Raw genomic sequence first — 8,382 nt, forward strand, 5'->3', positions numbered from 1 at the left:
GGGGGGGGGCGCAGGGAACCACTACCTCTCAATAGAAAAATTAAAGCATTAATTAAGCATTTCCTGTGTTGCAACACTATAATCTATCCAGGAAATCATTTCACTCTTAGCTCAAATTATTGAGACATATTTCATGACACTGAGTTTAAATTTGTTTCTGCAACTATCACCCAGTGCTCATGGTTCTGCTTTCTGGGGTCAAACAGAAAAAAGTCCACCTCACAGCCCTTTAGATACTTGATCATAGTCCATATGTCTTGGCTAAGTCTTCTTTCCTTCTAGCTAAACATGCCTAGTTCATTCTATCAGTTCTTATACAGCAAGAGCTAAAGTCCCTTTACCATCTGAGTTGTTCTCTTCTAGCTCATCAATGTCTTTCAATCAATCAATCAATATATCAACTGGCAAGTATTTACTGAGAGTCAACTATGTACTAGATGCTAGTGATGCAGAGACAAAAATGAAACAGTCCCTCAAGGGCTTTCCATTTTATTGGAGGAGACAATAAGTACATAAATAAATACAAACAGTATACAAAATAAATACAAACTAAATCCTTTGTTGGGATGGAAACTAACAGTTGGAGAATTAAGAAAGGTTTCATGTAGGTGTTACAGAATTTTGAATAAAACAACAATTCAACAATTTATAACAGGTGGGAATGTATTGTAGGATTGGAGGACAGTTACTATAAAAGTATGGAGATGGAATGATGTATGTGAGAAACAGCAAAAAGGCCAATCGGGTCCAGCTGAATATGAGAAGTGGCATAAAATTTGAAAGATGGGTTGGAATCAAGTTGTAAAGGATTTTAAAAACCAAACACCAGATTTTGTTGTTGTTCAGTCATTTCAGTCATATCCAACTCTCTTCATGACCCCATTTGGGGTTTTCTTGGCAAAGATACTGGACTGGTTTGCCATTCCCTTCTCTAGTTCATTTTACAGATGAGGAAACTGAGGCAAAAGGAATTCCTGCTCAGTGTCACAAAGCTAGCAAATGTCTGAGGCTGGACTTGAACTCACAAAGATGAGTCTTCCTAACACCAGGCCCAGCACTCTACCCACTGCACTACCTAGCTGCCAGTAGCCGATTATATTATATTTGATCCTATAGGCAACAGAGAGCTATTGGAGTTCAGTAAGGAAGAAACGTGGTCAAGACTTTTACTTTCAGAAAATCACTTTGTAAGCTATATGGAGAATGAGTTACAGAGGGGAGGGACATGAGTCAGAGAGAACAGTTAGGAAGCAATTAAAATACCACTGTCTTTTTTCCCCTTATTATTCATTCATTTATTAATTTACTTTTAGCATTCATTTTTAAAAATAAAAATTTGATTTCCAAATTCTCTCCCTCTCATCCCTGCCCCACCAATTGAAAAAGCAAGCAATATGATAAGATTTGAAAAAAAAATTAAAAGTAGACACAAAGAAGTTAAAAACAAAAACAGAAACAAAAGGACTGTTCAGTTTACACTCAGACTTCCATCAGTTCTCTCTCTGGAGGTAGACAGCATTTTTCAAATTGTGGTTCAGTTGTACAGTCATGTCCTACTCTTTGTGACCCAGTAAACCAAATGTCCATGGGTTTTCTTGGCAAAGATACTGGAACGATTTGCCATTTCCTTCTCTAGTTTTATTCAGGCAGGGGTTAAGTGACTTGTCCGGGGGTCACAAAGCTAGTAAGTATCTGAGTTCAAATTTGAATTCTGGTCTTTCTGACTCCAAGCCCAGTGCTCTATCAACTCTGTCATATAGCTGGCTTTTTAATCATGGGTCCTTTGCAACTGCCTTGGATTACCGTCTTGATGAGAGTTGCTAATTCTTTCACATTTAGTCATTGTTATGGTATTACTGTTACTCTGTACAATGTTCTGGTTCTGCTCACTTCGCTTTGCATGAGATCATACAGGTCTCCCCAATTTTTCTGAAACCACCCACCTTGTCATTTCTTATAGAACAACAGTATTCCATCACAAACATACACCAGAATTTGTTCAACCATACCTCAACTGATGGACATCCCCTCAATTTCCAATTCTTTACCACCACTGAAAGAGCTGCTATACATATATTTGTACATATCAGACCTTTTTCCCTTTTCTTTTATCTCTTTGGGATACATAGACCTAGTAGCGGTATTATTGGGTCAAAGCATATATTTACAGCTTGTTGGGCATCATTTCAAATTATTCTTCAGAATGGTTGGACCAGTTCACAACTCAACTAACAGTGTATTTGTGTCCCAATTTTTCCACATCCCGTCTAGCATCTGTTATTTTCTTTTTCTGTCATTTTAGCTAATGTGAATAGGTATGAGATAGTACCTGAAATTTGTTTTAGTATGTATTTCTCTAGTCAATAAAGATTGAAGCATTTTTTTAATGTGACTTTTGAAAGCTTTGATTTCTTCTTCTGAAAACTGGCTGTTCATATCCTTTGACCATTTATCCACTAGGGAGTGGTTCTTATTTATTTTATTTTATTTTTTACAAATTAGGCTATATTTTCTATATGTTTGAGAATGAGGGCTTTATCAGAGAAATTTGCTATAATCTCTCCTCCCCCTGCCCCAGTGTCTCGCTCTCCTTTTAATTTTGGCTGCACTGGTTTTGTGCAAAACCTTTTTAATTTCGCGTAATCAAAATTATCCATTTTACTTCTCACAAGCCTATCTTTTGTTTGGTCATAAACTTTTCCCTTAGCAATAAACCTGACAGGTAAAAATTTCCATGCTCCCCTAATTTGCTTAAGATACCACTATTTATGTCCATATCATGTAACTGTTTTGACCTTATCTTGGTATACAATGTGAGATACTGCTGCATGCCTAGTTTCTGCCAAACTGCTACCCAGTTTTCTCAGCTGTCAGATGATGAATTCTTGCCTCCAAAGCTTGAATCTTTGGGTTAATCAAACATGAGATTACTATGGTATTACTGTAAATGAGAATTTACAATACTGTGTCTCTCTAAGCTTCACTTGCACCTTACTTTTTGATGGAATTAAACTGTCCTTCTTGGAGATGGATGAGCTGTCCCGCTGGTAAACTTTGTGTAGTTCATGTTTCTCATTTAGCAGCTTCTGAATTTCCCCATCATTTCTGTTAAACCAATCCTGATGTTTGCAAGTGTTCTGGCCCAAATGAGCAAATGTGCTGCTGTATACTAAGTCTCCGAAAATTATTCACTCCTTTTCTGCTTCATTGTTGCTGCGTGCTGACTCAGCTTTCCCTCCAGGTCAGCAATGTTTAGCTTGGACAGGATGAGTCTATGATTGGTCCAGCACTCTGTGCCATACATTGCCTTCATCACTTCTTCTGTCTCTCACCTGTCACTTCTCCTTACAATGATGAAGTCAATTAAGTGCCAGTTCTTGCTGTAAGGGTGCACACACAATGTTTTGTTGTGTTTAAATAAATGTTAGTGTTTAGTGTTAGTGATGAAAAGGTTGTGAGATGCAAAAGTCTTCAGTAGTAAGTGACTGTTGCTGTTTCTGACTCCATTCCTCCCAAGGACTCCTTGCCATGTCTGATAGTCTGTACCTACTCTGGCATTAAAGTCACTCAGAATTACAAGTTTGTCCTCTTTCAGTACACTGAGGAACATCTCCTGGTCTTTATAAATTTTTTTCTTTGATCTCTTCAGGGTTGGTCATAGTGGAAGCATATACACTGATGATGGTGGCATGGCACTTTCCTGCAAAGGGCAGTTGCATTGTCATGAGCCTACTGTTCACTCCTTTTGGGAGACATATAAGCTTGCTGAGTAGATTAGATCTGATTATGAAACCTATTCCAGCTTCACAGTACTCCTCACCACAGTAGCCACTCCAGTAAAATGTGTATCAAACTCTGCATACCAAATTAAAGGTTTACAGAGCTGCAGTGCTGAATTCACTGTTGTATGCACTTGAAATCTGGAGTCTATCAGCACCATGCTAGAAAACTGAACCACTTTCAGTCAATTGTTTTAGGAAGATTCTGAAGATTACCTCTTAAGATAAGGTACCAGATGCTGAGGTCTTCTCTCAAGTTGAACTGTTATGCATTCAAATTCTAATGCAGAGAAAACAACTCAGATAAAAAGTAGCTCAAATGCAAAATGCTTGTTGTTTGTCCTTCATTCTCAAAGAGGACCATAACAACAGGAAGGTGTTATCACGACTTGCAAGTGAAATGGGTTTAAGCGAGGGAGGGCCGTGAAAAGTCACCAGCCTAATTTTCTCCTCCACAGCCATCTGGGTTGGGTGGCAAGATAAAGATCAGGATGACTGGAGATGACCCTAGATGCAGTGGGAGACCTTGGCCTTAAAAAAGCTATCATCTTTCCCAGGTCTCAGTTTGTCTGAGATGAATGATAAAGGCTAGGTAAGAAATGAGGCAAAGAATGGTCTCTTTTACCTAGTGGAAAAAAAAAATCAATCTGTGAGGGGAAGACCCTCAGGGTTTCTGTCCAAAACAGAGGCAATTATATTTACGTTCACTCTGAGCTACCAGAACCCAAACAATAACCAAGGGAGGCTTGGGCTGGAATGTATTGTTGGCCAGTCAGTGAGAGACAGAGTGATTTAGGTTTAAAGCACGGTCCTTAAAAAAGAAATCTAGCTCATAAAGCCCAAGATATCTTGCTAAGTTTCAGCAAGCAAAAGACTATTTTACAGAGAATGTGCACAAGGCAAACACTCACAAGGCTGTCAGAAGTGGTTACAAGGACATTCTCAAGATCTCTCTGAAAAACTGTAGTTTTGATTGTGAGACATGGGAGACGCTGGCACAGAACCACTCAGCATGGTGTGCCTGCATCAAAGACGGCACTGTACTCCATGAGCAAAGCAGAATGACAGTAGCATAAAGGAAACATGAGACACGCAAACTGAGAGACATCTCCATCCCAAATATTCTAACATATATATGTGCCTTCTGAACTTGTCTGGACTGACCAGCCACAGCTGAACACACTACCCTCATTCCAACATCATGATGTCAGTGGTTCACTACAAAAATGAAGGAAAGACAACAACACTGTGTATTGTGTACCTAATCTATTCCACTGATCTATGGTTCTATTTCTTAGCCAGCATCAGATTGTTTTGATGATTATCACTTTATAATATAGTTTGAAATCTGGCACTGCTAGGTTACCTTCCTCCACATTTTTTTAATCGATTCGCTTGATATTCTTGGCCCTTGGTTCTTCCAGATGAATTTCGTTATTATTTTTTCTAACTATAAAATAATTCTTTGATAGTTTGATTGGCATGGCAATGAATAAATTAATTTAAGTAGAACTGTCATTTTTATTATATTGTCTTGGCCTACCCATGAGCAATTAATTTCTTCAGTTGTTTATTTAGATATGTCTTTGTGTGAAAAGTGTTTTATAATTGTGTTCATATAAATCCTGGGTTTGTCTTGGCAGATAGACTCCCAAGTATTTTCTAACGTTTGTAGTTACTTTAAATGGAATTTCTCTATCTCTTCCTTCTGGGTTTTGTTGGTAACATATACAAAAGACGATGATTTGTGTGGGTTTATTTTATATGTTGCAACTTTGATAAAGTTGTTAATTATTTCAACTAATTTTTTAGTTGATTCTCAAGGGATCTTTACATAAAACATCATATCACTTACAAAGAGTGATAGTTTTATTTCCTCATTGACTATTTTTGTTCATTCAATTTCTTTTTGCTTGTCTTATTGCCAGAACTAGCATTTCTTATACAATATTGAATAGCAGTGATAATGGACATCCTTCTTTACCTCTGATCTTATTGGGAAAGCTTGTAGCCCATCCTCATTACAGATAATGCTTGCTGTTGGTTTTAGATACCTCTTATTTTAAGAAAGGTTTCATTGATTCCCATTCTTTCCAGTGTTTTTTTTTTTTAATAAGAATGGGTACTGTATTTTATCAAAAGTTTTTTCTGCATCTGTTGATATAATTATATGATTTTTTGGTTGTTTTGTTTTTGACATGGTCAATTATGCTTATAGTTTTACTAATATTGAATCAGCCCTGTATTCCTGGTAGAAATCTCACCAGGTCATAACCTTGCTAGTATTTTATTTCAAATATCTGCATCAATATTCATTAGGGAAATTGACCTTAAGTTTTCTTTCTGTTTTTGCTCTTCCTGGTTTAGGTATCAAAACCATATTTGTGTCACACAAAGAATTTGGTGGGACTCCTTCTTAACCTATTTTTTCAAACAGATTACATAGTATGTGGATTAGGTGTTCCTTAAATATTTGGTAGAATTCACCTGTAAATCCATCTGGCCCTGGGAATTTTTTCTTTGGGAGCTTATTTATGACGTATTCAATTTCTGTTTCTAAGATACGGTTATTTAAGTATTTTATTTCCTTGTCTGTTAATGTTGGCAATTTATATTTTTGTGCATATTCATCCATTTCAGTTTAATGGCATATAGTTGTACAAAGTCACTCCTAATAATTGCTTTAATTTAATCTTCATTGGTGGTGTACTCACTCTTTCCATTTTTGATATTAATAATATGATTTTCTTAAGAAGTACCATATGTTCAGATAAGAATAGATACAGGACAATCGATAAACAAACATTTGTTGAGCACATTAGTATGTGCCAGGTCCTCTACTATGCACTACGGATACGAGAAAAAAAAGGCAAAAATATAGCATGTTATCTCAAGAAACTCACCTCCTATTGAGGGAGATGACATGCAAATAACTGTATATATAGGATATATATACAAGGCCCTGGGGATAAGGATGGAGAGGGAAGATGAGGACCAGGAAAAACCTCCAGTACATTTTAATCTGAGTTTTAAAGGAAATAAGAGAGTTCAGGGATAGAGATGAAAAGGAAGAGGCATGAGGGATAGCCAGAGAAAGGCCACAGAGGCACAACAAAGATGTTAATGTAGCTGAATTGTATTGTAAATAGAGAGGAGTAAAATGTAAGAGATGGGAAAGGTAGAAAGCAATCAACTTGTGAAGGCCTTTAAATGCCAAACAAAAGATTTTGTATTGGATTCTGGAGGTAAGAGGGAGCCACCTGTGTTTATGTGGGAGGAAGGAGATTAAAAAATAAGGAAAAGGAATGAGGCAGACAGAAGGCAGCTTTGCTAAAATAAAACAAAAACAAAAACAACAAAGAAAGAAAAATGAAGGAAAGGGAAAATGGATATTTACAAATAGGAGGAACTTGATTTTTGGATTACAGAAGCCCTGCCATCCATGAGGGACACAGAGAGAAGGAACATATAGATGGATCATCTATAAATTGAAGAACAGAATTTCAGGGAAGCCTAGATATGGACAAAGATAAGCAGATAAAAAAATGAAGAATTCTTAGAAAAAAAGTCACTAAAAAAATGCTACTTAAAAGGTTGGGAGAGGTATTAGAGGAGGAAGGGTTTCAAAACTCAGTTATGTAGGTGTGGAAAGGTAAAGAGTCAAAACAGGAGGGAAATAAGAAATAAGAAATAAAGAATTTAAGTAAATTCAGAGAACTTGGGATAGAACAAGTAAAAGTTGTGGGAAGAATCTGTGGGAACAGATTATGTCTAGTAAGCAAAACTAAGTGCAGAGACAAACTACTGACTTAAAAAGGGAAGGAGACAATAGGGGCAGAGCCAAGATGGTGGAGTAAAAGCAGTGACTTGCTTGAGCTCTCCCCCAAACCCTTCCAAATACCTGTAAAAAATTACTCTACACAAATTCTAGAGCAGCAGAACCCACAAAAAGACAGAGTGAAACAAATTTCCTGCCCAAGACAACATGGAAAGTCGACAGGAAAGGTCTGTTGTGCTGGGCTGGGAGAGGAGCTCAGTTCAGTGTGGGCCACGCCAACAAAGACCAGGCCTCAGTGAACCTGGAGCAGTCCATAGGGGACTGAATCAAGGGGAGTTGTGGCGGTTTCCAGACTTCTCAACCCACAAACACAAAAGACAACTCAGAAGGTCAGTGGGGAAGGTCATAAATTATGAAGGAAAACTGCCCTGATATTCTAGAACCAGAGGGTAAAATAGAAATTGAAAGAATCCACCGATCACCTCCTGAAAGAGATCCCCAAAGGAAAACTCCTAAGAATATTTTAACCAAATTCTAGAGTTCCCAGGCCAAGGAGAAAATAGTGCAAGCAGTCAGAAAGAAACAATTCAAGTATTGTGGAAACACAATCAGGATAATATAAGATTTAGCAGCTTCTACATAAAGGGATCAGAGGGCTTAGAATATCGGAGCTAGGATTAAAACCAAAAGTCATCCTACCCAGCAAAACTGAGTATAATCTTTCAGGAGAAAAAATGGATATTCAATGAAATAGAGGACTTTCAAGCATTCTTGATGAAAAGACCAGAGTTGAATAGAAAATCTGACTTCCAAATATAAGACTCA

General features: G+C 37.3%; 1 protein-coding gene across 4 annotated transcripts in view; it reads right to left on the reverse strand.

The window, feature by feature from the left end:
• Window positions 1–8,382, reverse strand: part of BTBD9 (BTB domain containing 9) — a 501,893-nt gene that overhangs the window by 158,926 nt on the left and 334,585 nt on the right. The window lies entirely within an intron of this gene.

Source organism: Vombatus ursinus, unplaced genomic scaffold (assembly GCF_900497805.2).
Source record: "Vombatus ursinus unplaced genomic scaffold, bare-nosed wombat genome assembly UNPS02014811.1, whole genome shotgun sequence".
Lineage (NCBI taxonomy): Eukaryota > Metazoa > Chordata > Mammalia > Diprotodontia > Vombatidae > Vombatus > Vombatus ursinus.